Below are 12,814 nucleotides of genomic sequence, written 5' to 3' on the forward strand. Positions count from 1 at the left end.
ATTGACCACTCCACCGACACCTGCAGCTGCTATTGACAGAAAAAGACAGAATGAGTCACAACAAGTTGGTCGGGGCAACCTGACCCCAGCGCCCCTGAAAAAGTCAACAATGTCAGACCAACTAACGAAGTGAAAAGGAAAGAGCAACAACGGCACTTAGCTGAAATGTAAATGTAAAAACATGCACGGCATACCAGTAAATCATAGGCTTTTTCCCATCCTCATGCCCACCCTTCACCTCTTGTCGTCTCCAGCTCACTCAAAGACGTGTACTCACACCTGCACAAACTCAAAGTCAGTGGATACTGCTATTTTAAAGTCAGTCTGAGGAGAGGTTAGACAGATAACCCGACAGAGACGTGACCCAGTTGACTTGTGTTACTTTTTACGGCTGAGGAAAGACAGTGAGGTGAAGGAAGAAATGAAAATGAAGGCCTTTCTCATTCTTTCTGCCACTCTGAAGGCGCTCTGATGCTACTGAAGTTTCTTTATGGGTTTTTTTTTTCTTCAGAGACATAAAACAAAAGTTGTTTAGCCACACAGTGTCTGAAGTTATCACTTCCTCACAGCATTGTAGAGCCGGTCCACACGACTGGGCTGCTCTACAAAGACCAGACCAGCTGCTGGACTTCTTACTGTGAAAGGGATGCAAAGGCACTTACTGTATCTACCGAGGAAAACAGAATATGTTTGAACATTCATCATGAAATACACCATGGTAAATAGTCAGCAGACATGAGCTTCTATTTATCTGTTTATTCATTCATTTGATAAGGGACAGTCTAAAGTAACCAGCATGCAGGCAAATGTTGATTTGCCTGAGTTTGCCAAAAGGCCACTTTTCACTGGCAGTCTCTTTTTCTTTGGCATCTTAGAATTTAAATGCAATACTTGAACATATGTAATGCTGTAGATAGAAAGGATAATAATCCAAGCATTCACAACACAGTTAATTTATGCTAGTTTATGTGCAATATTGGACATACGTTCAGTTAGATGTTGGCAAGTGCACTGTCACTGTTGACATTGGTGGTTCTCAATTGACTATTTCTAAAAGGTGTTGTGTTTTTGCACTGAAGTGTCTGTATACATCTTAACATGATTTATTTTGTTAACTGTTGAGTTCAACTACTCAAACTCAGCCCTGAATCCACTGAAAGATCTAAAAAAACTGCAAATGAGTGAAGCCACCAGGATCAGTAGTATATGGCCGTATGCTAGCTCAGCAAACAAGCTGCAACAGTCTACAACCAGTTATATATTTGTCAGCTTGTTATGACAATTTGATATGCAACACGGCATGAATTACCAATCACTAAAAAGTGCTGTCCGATCAGAATATATATGTATGTATAAACAAGCATTTTAATCACAATTAATCTCAGGATTTCTGTAGTTAATTGTGATTAGCTTTAGTGCTATTTTTAATTCAAAAGAAACCCACACAATCATCGTCAGGGGTTTGTTGCTGCGTTAAAACTGCTCTCGGTTGAAAACTGTTCAACTTTTGGAACAGCACCACACTCAACAATGTCACCTGTCCCTAGCTTGCCAATCAAAAACAAGAAGGGGGCGGGACTTATGACAAAAGAGTAAGAGAAACCTATCCGACTTGTCTTTGGCTATGTTCCCACTACAGTTAAAAGTGACCTGAATCCGATTTTTGTTTGTTTGTTTGTTTGTTTGTTTTTTTCGGTTTGTTTTTTGTGACAGTGTGAACAACACAGGTCACACTGAATCTGATCTTTCCAAATCAGATTCAGGCCACTTTGACTACGTTCACACCACAGGCCTTGATTCTGATTTCCTCTCAGATCTAATTTTGTTTTGTTTGGCTGTTCAAACTGCAGTCAAATTTCAAAAGATTAGATATGTATCTGATTCAGAAAGGTCAGATTCGATAAGACTTCTGCTGTTCACGTTGCCAGAAAAAAATCAGATATGAGTCACATATAAGCGGAAAAATCAGATTCAGGTCACTTTTAACTGCAGTGTGAATGTAACCTTTATAATTAGTTCTAAATTAGATAAACATCTGATCTTTTGGAAGTTGACGGCAGTGTGAGCAGCCAGACAAAAAATCAGATCTGAGAAAAGATCAGAATTGTGCATTAATGCCTGTAGTGTAAACGTAGCCTTTCTCCATCTTTATTCGAGGCTGGTTTTCAGGTCTGCAGCCACTGATTGCATCAGGGGAAGATTCTTTAACAGAGATTAGGAAAAATTTACATGATTTTGGGTGCTAGCAGCCAAAAAAAAAAAAAAAAAAAAAAAAACGACTATGTTCATGAAGCCTGAATCACACCCATTCTGAAATTCCTTAATTTTTGCATTTCAGTGTTTTGCTGTCATGATGTTTCATGTTTCTACTTTCTTAAACTAAGGGTAACTGACTTCCTGTTTTGATACAGACTTGCTTTTATGTGAAATTGAAGATTTTAACAAAAACTTACTGTATACACAACAACTCATCTGGGGATCAAACCCCTGACCCTCTGGTTTAGAGACTACCTACTGTGTCACAGCTGACCCATCATTTCTGTTCTGTTTCTCGATGATCAAAGAAAGGAAAACCTCTCTTTCATTAACGGTTTCTAGATTTGTACATGAGTAACTGGCCTTTAAAAGCCTTTAATGATTTTGGTTTTCTTTTCTGTCCTTTAGTGTTGGTTCTGATGGTTCTTGTTTGGCCGGGACGCTCTCTTAAATGAGTTTTCGATCTCAGCAGGCCTGCTGTTATTACTTAAAGGTCAAGTACACAAATACAATCAACAATTTTTCTTCTTAGAAAGCAGCCTCATTGCCACGAGTTGAACACAAGGCTTTGTTGGTTTATTTCGAATGTTAAACTCCACTGTTATTTCACTGTGTATGCATGTTGTTCTATAAGAGCTGTCTTTGCTTAATCACTACTTAAGCTGAAAAAACAATGGCTCCTCTTGGCCACAGTGAACATTTTAATTAAAAGCTTATGTGCTTTGTACATCTCTAGATACAGACTACACACCACATGAAACAAATAAACAAAAACTGAGTCCATTTCCCATCCAGTCGCTGATGAAGACAGTGAAACAGAACACGGGCTCCAAGAAAATATAATTTAAAGCAGACAGCTTGACTATCTTCACAAACTACAGTCCTCTCTTACATTGGAAAATATTCATTTAGTCCCTGTCCCCATCTGCTTTCTATCTCATCTTAAAATTGTCAGTTTCACTTATTGTGCAGCTTCCTTGAAAAATAATATTCCAGTTGAAATTGTGCTCATAATGATAACACTCACAGACTCCCCCTTGTAGATTCAGATCAAAAGCTCTTTTTTTTGAAATAGCAGATAAAAGAATGGGGGAGAAAATATTACATTAGAGTGTGCCACTGAGATCGACCCATCCAAGAAATTCAGTGGAAGAAGAATTCAGGCTCTTTAGCGAGGCGCTTCCAGCTGACATCAGAGAAACTCAAGTCCGGGACCATTAAAAACACAGCTCAAGTTAAGTTCAAGGATCTTTGCTGAATTTGTTCACAGTTGTCAGATAGAGTATCTTCATTATATTCAGAGGGAATCTTCAAAAGCACATGCATGATTAAAAATAAGCTACGGCACTGTTTATTTAACCTTGAGGATTATGACGGCTTTGAGCAACCTTTGAAATTCAGTTTTACTTATAAGCTGATTTAAACTGCACCACCTGAACCAAATCATGATTGAAGCTTTCAGTGGTATCAATCAGAATATTTAATTTTGGTTAAATAAGATATCACTGTTACCGTGATTGACTTTAAAATTAAGATGTATTTACACAGAATAATCTCTTAATATGATACGGGCAAAAACGAAGCTTTTTGTTTCAGTTTGTCCATATCTGTACTCCTTGGATTACACACTGAGAACAAAGACCAGAGTCAGTGAAAGCACTTATCAGGACAGTTCAGGAGAAGGTGCACGTTAATCCTCCTAAACTGTGACCTGCTCATCCACTTAAATTGTCTCTGAAGATCCATCAGATATGCCCATGCTTTAGGCCGCCAATAGCCTGGAGGTTGTAACTGTGCACCCCATTTTTGGAGGCTGCAGGCATCCCAGGTCAGGTCCAACTTGTGGCTCCTTTTCCATGCATTGTTCCCTGATCTCTCTTGCCCAAGTTTCTCATTCTGTCAAGTGTACTATCTCTCAAATGGAGGCTATGGAGCCAAGAGATATGTCTTCAAAACAAAAAGACATCTACTGGCACCTACTCTACTGCCCTTTCCCCCACCCTTTAAAACCTGAACCTAACCTTAACCCCAAGAATAACCTTAACCCTAAGCTCACCCTTTCCCCCACCCTTTAAAACCTAAACCTAACCTCAACCCAAAGCCTAACCTTAACCCTAACCCTCCATTTCCACATGGGACGACTGCGCTGCACACCGAAGCTCCGCAGGTTTGCTCCAACTCAAGGCAAGCGACCTTGCCTACTGAAAGCGTGTCTAGAGTGCTGCACCACAGTGCTCAGCTCTGATCAGCTGGCAGAGATCATGGGAGAACTGCAAATTCCTGAAGGAATAGTATGTCAACAGCAGACGATTTTACTTTTTGGGCTTAATTCATCATCTTTTCCAGTATGAGTCCATTGGGCCACTGGGTGAGTACATTAGGTAGTTAAACCTTAACCCTAACCTCAACCCCAAGCCTAACCCTGCTGAGGGACCCAGGTAAACAGTTGCTAAATCTCCCCCTGTGTCTGCTGTGTTATTTGTTATTCTTGTGAATTTACAACAGGAGATGCTAGTTGTGACCTTGTAAATAATAATCTCAGTAAAATCTTCTTCTCTGTGTGTAGATCTAAGTTGGTGTCAGACTTTGGTCTTTTAAAAGTGTTTTATCAAATACTAATCCTAAGTTGAAGAGGAAAAAAAAAATGCAGTGACTGTTCATTTGAAACATCCCTAATGTTTCCAGACAGACTTCCTTCTCACCAACATCACACATGAACTCAGTCCTGGTTTAACCTCCTAGTAAAGTGGTAAATTGGCTGTTTACAACCTGTCTGATCCTGTGTTTCCTGCACTGTCTGACTTTGATGTTGCTCTGATGCCATACTCGCAGTTCTCAGCAAAGGCTTTGATGAGCACAATAAAATCAGAACCGTTAGACGGGTAAAAATAAATCTGAAGTAATAATATATCTATATTCCCAACTGAATAGTAAAACACACTTTCCTGCATTCTGGTGAGTCTGTGCTCAAATCTGTGTATTTCTACATTATTTTATTCTGGTAATGTATTTTTTTCTTGTTAAAGGAAACACAAAATAGGGGGCTGATATACAGATTTAAAATGCTATGAAAAATAAAGCAGTGAGGCTGGAAAGCTAAATAAAAACAACCCACCTGTTGTTCTTTATTAGCTTCCATCACATCTTGCTTATTTTAAGAGTTTTTGGTAGAGAGGGCACACGTGTTGGCTCCATTCTTATTCCAGTTTTTATTGACGGACTGCAACCATTGCTTTGGATGCAATATGCAAATTGCAAGGAACAAAGTTACAGAGGAATTTTTTCAGATGTAAGAGTAACCAAAATGTATTTTTGTGGTCTCAAAATTTCTCTAAATAATCATGTATTGATCATTATCTGCTAGTTTTCATAAAAAATTTGAACACCGTGATAAGCACCGTGTGCGGGATGCAGGCCCACCCATAGATTTGGCTGGGCCCATGAAAAACTGAGAGAATGGCCCCTCCCTGTCATTTATTGATGATGACCATGTATGTGTATTAGATTAGTGGCTTTGTTGATAGCATCCTGGCTAACAGTTACTTCATGTTAGAGCTGAAAGTGTCAATTTTTATTGGATTCTGGTGTTGGAATTTTTTTGTGCTACTTTGAAAACACTGTCCGTCCATTATTACCGAATCTTTTTGCCATTTTTAACCAATTTGGGCTGCTTATGTAACTAATTGCCATTTTTTGTAAATTGTTTTCCACTTTTATTTTTTACCTTTTTCCAATTTTAACCAATGGTTGCCCTTTTCCAACCATTTCTGCAACTTTTATTAACCTATTTCCCACTTGTTGTCGATATTTGCAATGTTTTGCTTCTTTTTGCCTTTTTTATGCTTTTAACCAATTTTGTTGCTTTTCACCGATTTTTGCCACTTTGAACATATATTTTGTCAATTTTGTCACTTTTGCCCATTTTCTTTCCCTTTTGGAACATTTCTTCCAGTTTTATCCAGACTTTTCCCCCTTTTCTGCCTTTTTTTTTCCACTTTTTGCTACTTTTTGCTTATTTTTGCTGCTTTCGACCTTTTTTTTTCCACTGTAAGTGCATTTCATGTCAATTTTTGCCACTTTTGCCAATTTGTTGCCATTTGTAAAAACAAATTTAATCCAAATGTTGCTCTTTTTCACCCTTTTCTGCAACTTTAAAAAAAAGCCTATTTTTGCCAATATTGCTCATTTTAAGACCCTTTTGCCCATTTTACCCATTTTTGTTGCTTTTCCCCCATTTTTGCCCATTTTTGCCACTTCAAGCATAATTCTTGTGAATTTTTTACTACTTTTTTGCCAACTTTGACCATTTTTTGTCACTTTGTACCTGTATTTGAAGACTGATGCAACTTCTTTGCTTTTTTTTCATTTCTGCCAGTTCTTACCCTTTTCCTGCAACTTCTTTTTAACACTTTTTGCCACTTCTAATCCTTTTTATGCTGCTTTCCCCTCATTTTTTTCCACTTTTTGCCCTTGTTTTGCCACTTTTAACCTATTTATGCAATTTTTTAATGCTTTGATCCATTCTTGCCACTTTTCCTCCAATTGAAACTCTTCTCACATTCTATTTCTTTTTCCACAAAAGTTGTCCCAGTTAATTTTACTGACATTTGTGCACATTATTGGCTAGTTATTAAACCTGACTACTTTCCTACGTGTTTAGTTCAATATATACACACATTATAACATAGCTAACAAGAAGGTAATGTGTTTTATGAGAAGTGGCTTACATTTTGAAAAGGCTATATTGTGCTACAGATTAAATTAAAAAACACACTTTTGTTGCTATGATAAGAGTGATTATTATTCAGGTTAAAAAAAGAAAATTAACACACTTTACAATGGTCCATGATTTTGCAGACCTCCATGGGCCCCAGATCATTCTCGCCTTTATCCTAGGCAGCCTAGGTAGGGTGTTGTGTCATCACACAGTTGAACTGCTATCTTATTATTATTAAGCACATCAGCATTGTGAATCAATAAAACCAAAATGCATCACCCTTGACTTATGCTTGCAAAGCCGATGAACTGGCCAGGTTTCCTGTCTATCATCAAGTGGATTCATCTTGCAAAGCTTTCGGCTGAAACATCCAACATGCTCTGAAAGTGGCAGTGGCTATGGGTGGAGTTTGGTTTAAGAATGAGCAGGGAACAATGGTGACCATTATAGGGATTAGCTGGGATGCAGCTATAGCAGCAGTTTTTAAAAACTAGTGGGGAACTGCACTAAATTGCTCATAAATATATGTCCGGACTGTTATTTGTAAAACATGTTGGTGTTAGCTGATCTTACTTATGCATGACTGTTATTGCTATTGGCATCTAAAAAAGTACGATAAGGGCATCCCTAATGGAAATAAGTGAAGAGTTGGAGGTATCACCTGAGGATAAATCCCTCAAACTGAGGGGCATCTTTAGAGCATCACTTGTTGTTCCCACTCAAAGAGAAACTCAGAGAAATGCATCAGACAGCGTGAGAGAGGTAAAAAGGTACAATGTGTGATACACAAGAGGGAGTAACTGTGATTACTCCACTTTAACCAAAGGACAGAGACTTCTCAATTGATTACCAGTTCAACCTAACACACAATTCGGCCCGAATAAAAGACGAACAGTGGAGTGATAATCCTCCTGAAAGCCTCAGAGACTCCTTTTTTTGTCACCAAGGATACAATCAAGCGTACAAATCTCAGAAGCTTCCCCAGGACGAGACTTATAATGGTGGGGAAAAAAAATGAATAATCAACTCGGTACAGCCAACGGCCTTTTAATGTAATCCAGCTACTGTCTCTCACAGCGCATTTCATCAAGCTTCAATAAAACGATACATGAAAAGTGACACATTATTACTGAAGGCAATCTGAGCCTCTCAGAGACAAAACAATCAAAGAAAGCAATCTGAAAAATCACACACAACAATCTCGACAAGTGCTGGGTGAAATTAGAAAAGATTTAATTTTGGCGGCACAGTAACAATCAAGGAGCGCTTCAGGCTTCGCTAACATTAGAGGGCTAACTTCCCATGATGCAGGCGGACACGGTTTGTTTGATTGCAAATGAAAAAAGTCATGTCAGAGGTGTACTTTTGTGTTCGAACAAAGAACACAATCCCATTAGAGGGTAGAGCGCCCATTGTTGCTCTCCAGGCTCGCAATCAATAATGACTCACTCTAGTTCAAGTTTTTAAGATTAGATCCAACGTTTCAGTGGGCTGAATGCTTAAGTGTGCTGCTTTAGAGCCGGGTTGGTATAACAAGGTTACATGAAGCCAGAAAAGGCTCTGGGTAGCAGCAAAGTTAATTTATAAGCAAGGGGAGATAACAACACAGGACTCAGAGTGTATCTTATTTAAAATATTTGTGCCATGCATCCTCTGTAAGGGAAGCAATCATTGGAAGTTATGCACTTATATAAAACCGAATCAAAAGGATTTCATCATGAATGTTGCATGGATTTCTCTTTGTGAGAGGACTCACTAATGCTTTTTTTAATTCAATCAATTAACAGATCGAGCTGAGGGGTTTCACTTGCTGTGAAATCTCCACATCCACGCTTTTAAAGGAACTCATGTGACCTTTTTGTTTGGATCACTCGGTGTGCTCAGATTAGAGACACAGGCTGAGTCACACTGGATTTAAAGCCCTGCACTTGTATTAAAAGTGGTCGCTTAGGACCAACACCCCAACTTGAACTATTGTGAGTTCTTGCAGTTTGCTACTGTAGCACTATAAAAGCTGTGATTCAGAGGTGTAAAGATGTCTGAATGTTAAGGTAAGAATTTTGCAAATTTTGTCTATAAAGAACATGAAAGAAATAAAGCAAGGTTATCTTAAAGTGGTGTTTCAAGCCATTTACATGACTTCACTTGTTGAAAGAGCATTTTCAACATATCAATATAACAATTTGGACAAAGGCGTCCAAATTTTGCAAGGTTACATTCTTGAAAAGAGGTTCCCTAACCAATAATCCTTTAAAAAGTGCTGCATTGTGAAGAACATGTTGGGTAATGAAAAATATTTTCATGTGTTGAAAAATGTTAGAATAATCCTCCAGTTATTTCACCAATAAAACTCCATGAGTCTACGGTACTGCCAGTGCAAAGTGTCTTGTGTCCTTGCTGCCATCGGGGGAGAGAGTCAGGAGGTTAGGAGCAAAGCTGGCATGTTTTTATCTGACTGTAGGACCATCTGATTCTAAACTGGTGTGTCAGGACCCAAAAGTGGGTCTTGAATGTGTGCCTGGAAAAAAAGGTGAGGCTAAAAAGTCTATGGCGTCAGAAACTTAAGTTAAGATTCACCCAGGTTGCATGCCAGGGGGATGATGGAGATGTCCCCCCTTTTGCTTCTGATATCTCACCTTCTGATGTTGAGATTTTATCTCCGGACATTCACTGTGCGAGTTAATGTTGATGACACTTGACAAAAATTCAAGATTTATGTGCTCATACTACAGTCCGATAGTCATCAGAAGACTGTTCTTTAATTGTGTGTAGGAAAATTCTCTCTTTGATAGTAAGCATGAAATATTATTTGTTTATTGGTTGTGAAAAGAGAGCGAGAGAGAGAGAGAGTCAATGGGAATAGAGTGGCGTATGGTGCTGTCAGTCTGAGGTTGATTTATGCTTCAAAACAAACCCCTAACTTTACCTTTTCACTAGTGATTTACTGATGCATCAATAAAGAATTAGAATTTTACTAAAATAGTATCCCTGTGGGAATTTGTGTCCATTCATTCTGTAAAGTATCTATGAGGCCAGGCAGTGATGTTGAATGAGAAGGTCTTGTTGACAATCTCCGTTTCAGTTCATCCCAAAGGTGCTTGATGGGGTTGAGGCCAGGACTGTGCGGGCAGTCAAAGTCTTCCAAAGTGAACTCATCAAACCATGTCTCTATAGTCCGTGCTTTGTGCACTGGTGCACAGTCATGTTGGAATAGAACTGTTGCCATCCATTGCATTGTCCAAACTTTCTCCAGGCATCTGCCAACCTAGTTCCTTTGACTGCCAAACAGAGAAGCGTGTGTTTTCACTCCACACAACACACTTCCACTTCTCCACAGTCCAGTGTCGATGTGCTTCACACCACTCCATCCAACGTTTGGCTCTGGACTTGGTGATGTGAAGCTTGCATGCAGCTGCTCAGCCATAGAAGCCTATTCATAAGGCTTCAACAGCACAGTTTATGTGTTTATATTTGTTCAGAACTCTTCAGCTATGAAATCATCAGAGCATTGGTAACTTTTATGCACAATTCACCTTAACATCATTGACCTCTGGGATTTTATGTGGTCTTCCACTTTGTTGCTGATGTTCCTAAACTCTTCCACATCCTAATAACATCACTTACAGTTGTTACAGTTATCCAGCAGGGATGACATTTCACAAACCATTTTGTTGCCAAGGTGGCATCCATCACAGTACCACGCTTGAAGTCAGCGAGCTCTTCAGAATAACCCAATTAGGAAATGTTTGTGCCTGCATGGCTAGGTGCTTGATTTTATACACCTGCGGCAAAGGGGCTGGTTGAAACACCTGAGTTCGATAATGAACAGGTGTGGCCAAATATTTTTGTACACATAGTGCATCTGCATTGTGAAGTTAGGTTATGAAGAAACATACAGGAAATGCTTGGCATTAAAACAATAATAACAGGAAAACCGCAGTACTTTTTGGTGTCCATGTTGTTATGGCAACATGAACACCCAAACCTTCTCTTTCTGGCTTTCTGTATGGGAAAGCTAATATTACATCACAGTCATGGTCGAAAGTATTGGCCCCTGGATTTTTTTTTCAGAAAACAAACAACACAAAAAAGCAGAAGAAAAAAGTCAAAATTGACATAATTTTACACAAAACTCAAAAAATGGGCCGGACAAAATTGTTGGCACCCTCAACTTAATATTTGATTGCACATACTTGGGAAAAAAAAACTGAAACCAATCACTTCCTGTAACCATCAACAAGCTTCTTATACCTCTTAACTGGAATTTTGGACCACTCTTCTTTGCACCCTATATTTAAGACCAAAATCTTTAAAAGACTCCAGATTTCATGATTCCTTGCACACAGTCAAGGCACCCAGTGCCAGAGGCATAAAAATAACCCCAAAACATCTTTGCACCTCCACCATGTTTGACTGTAGGTACTGTGTTCCTTTCTTTGTAGGCCTCATTTCGTTTTCTGTAAACAGTAGAATGACCTGCTTTTCCAAAAATCTCTACCCTAGTTTCATCTGTCCACAAAATGTTCCCCCAGAAGGATTGAGGCTTACTCAGGTACATTTTTTGCAAACTCCAGTTTGGCTTTTTTATGTCTCTTTGTCAGCAGAGGGGTTCTCCTCAGTATCCTGCCATAGCGCTTCATCTCATTCAGATGACGATGTATGGTCCGAGCTGACACTTTTGCACCCTGACTCTGCAGGACAGCCTGAATTTGTTTGGAAGTTGACTGAGGATGTTTATCCACCATTCCAACTATCCTGCATTCATTCTTTTGTCCATTTTTCTGTTCTGTCCACGTCCAGGGAGATTAGCCACAGTTCCATGGGTTATAAAATTCTTGATTATATTATGCACAATGGAAGAAAAGAAAAGAACATCAAGATCTCTGGAGATGGTCTTGAAACCTTGAGATTGTTCATATTTTTCCACAATTTTGCTTCTCTTCTGTATGCTTGGTGTGACACACACAGGCACACAACACAAAGGTTGAGTCAACTTTTAGACATTCTAACTGCCTTCAGGTGTGATTTCTAGATTGTCAGCACCTGTTACTGCCACAGGTGAGTTTAAATGAGCATCACATGCTTGAAATAAAATGATTTAGCCACAGTTTTAAAAGGATGACAATCATTTTGTGCAACCCATTTTTGAGTTTTGTGTAAAATTACATCAATTTCAGTTTTTTTTTTTGTGTTGTTCCAATGCACATAAATGAAATAAACATGTGTATACCAAAAACATTTGTAATTGCAACAATTTCTGGGAGAAATGGTGCATTTTCTGGAAAAATTCCAGGGGTGCAAATACTTTCATCCATGACTGTAAATGCCATGAGGAGGAAAAAGAGACAAGGTGACAAAGGTGACAAGCTAGATTAGCACTTGCCATAGATCCTCTGTGCCCAGCAAGTGGCTAAAATAAGAATTCATGATCACTGTCAAGCAACTTATTTACTGCAACCAATCAGAAAAATTCAACTCAGAAGACTGCAAATCTTTTAAAAACTGACGACCATATGGTAAAGATGAGGTATTATTAGATTTGCCTTTTGGCTGTGGTTTTGCAATAACATTTTTTTCTCTATTTGACTTTTTAAACAAAGTTTTTTTAAACATAGAAATCCCTGTCCCTGAAAAAGTCATATACAACAAACTATTGTGACATAAAGCTCATAAACTCCTTTATGACTTGTTTTCAAGAAGAAGCTGCAGAGGAAACCAAATTATTTCAGCTTCAACACTCTGCTGCTACAATGTGATGCCCACCAACCTCGCACCCCTCCAACCCCCCCCCCCCCCTAAAATCCACCTGTTCAATGTTACGATGTTGTGTTGTCTCCTCTG

The sequence above is a fragment of the Cheilinus undulatus genome, linkage group 19, assembly GCF_018320785.1.
Source record: "Cheilinus undulatus linkage group 19, ASM1832078v1, whole genome shotgun sequence".
In the NCBI taxonomy this organism is placed as follows: Eukaryota; Metazoa; Chordata; class Actinopteri; order Labriformes; family Labridae; genus Cheilinus; species Cheilinus undulatus.